At 36.9% G+C, this 1,110-nt stretch overlaps 1 long non-coding RNA gene across 1 annotated transcript; it reads left to right on the top strand.

Moving 5' to 3' along the window:
- Nucleotides 1–24: 24 nt before the first annotated feature.
- LOC111870011 lies at nt 25–1,056 on the top strand. The gene is made up of 3 exons (XR_002843781.2): nt 25–276; nt 391–562; nt 754–1,056. It is a non-coding gene; the product is annotated as an uncharacterized LOC111870011 (long non-coding RNA).
- Nucleotides 1,057–1,110: the final 54 nt, after the last annotated feature.

Genomic DNA, 1,110 nt, shown 5'->3' with positions numbered 1-1,110 from the left:
AGGGATTGAGTGACTGATTCTTTTCTTCAGGTGAAATCTTGGAGATTTAGAAGACCTCGAAAGAGATTGCTGCTTGGAGTTCTTTGCATCATCCTTATACGAAATGTGTTGCCATGAAACAAATGTGACAATGAATATGGAAATGCTTCAGTGATGTGTTGTGTTGTGTTGTTGAGATATGAAGAAAATGGATCCAGTACTGGTCATGATACATAGCACAAGTGCATCTGAATGACAGTGGAAATGTCACTGCCAGACCATAACATCATTTTTTAGGTAAGTTGAAGAGCAGCAAAATACTTTATATGAGTTATATTAGTTTTTCTCTTCTTTTATACTTAATTTTGAAGCACTAAATTTTGGTTTAAGGTACATGTGGTTGTGTTGCAGATGGGTTCATCCTCGAAATGATACTTGCTTGTGTGCCTCATCCTGCTTGTAGCTTTCTCTTTGAGCCTGCGTGAATTTCTTTCTATTCTGCCATCCGTGCTGGCGTCATTTTTCTTATCAATTATGCATGTGTCTTCCATTGGACGAAGGAAGGAAAAATGCTCACTGTTTGGTTTGCATGAAATTTTTCACTTATTATTGTAAGATAAGAAAATGTGATGTAGTAGTTGATTTAAATTATAATGGAATTTGATGGCTGTTAAAGAATATTTTAGGTACATATTTGGTTTACAATGTTCTCTCTTATAGAGAAGGTAATTAATATTTGTCATTCTTATGTTTTAGCTGCACGTCATTNTTCAGGCCATATTCTGGAGACTAATATAGCATGGGAAGTTGCTGGTTGTGGTAGTCCTGTGTCACCCAGAATAGAAGTCAGCCGGAACGTGTAATTTCAGACCGAATGAGCAGGCAAATTATTGGAAACTGGTGAAGGGTGTTGGAGAAAATTGATCTACTCCAGACTACGTAACAGAGACATATGTGGTCGTAGTGACAGTGGAAATTTTACCGCCACAACCTTCCATCATTTACGAGGTAGCGTATATCAGCATTCCCTTCTGCAGGAGTCAACTTAATTCTTCTGCTAGTTTAGTCCTATTTTCCATGTGGTATATGTTGAATTTTAGTTAACATATGTGATTTGTTTCAGCGATTTTT

Source organism: Cryptotermes secundus, unplaced genomic scaffold (assembly GCF_002891405.2).
Source record: "Cryptotermes secundus unplaced genomic scaffold, Csec_1.0 scaffold18538, whole genome shotgun sequence".
NCBI classification, from domain to species: Eukaryota; Metazoa; Arthropoda; class Insecta; order Blattodea; family Kalotermitidae; genus Cryptotermes; species Cryptotermes secundus.
Note: the sequence above shows the minus strand (reverse complement) of the source record. Positions and strands in the feature narration are given on the sequence as shown.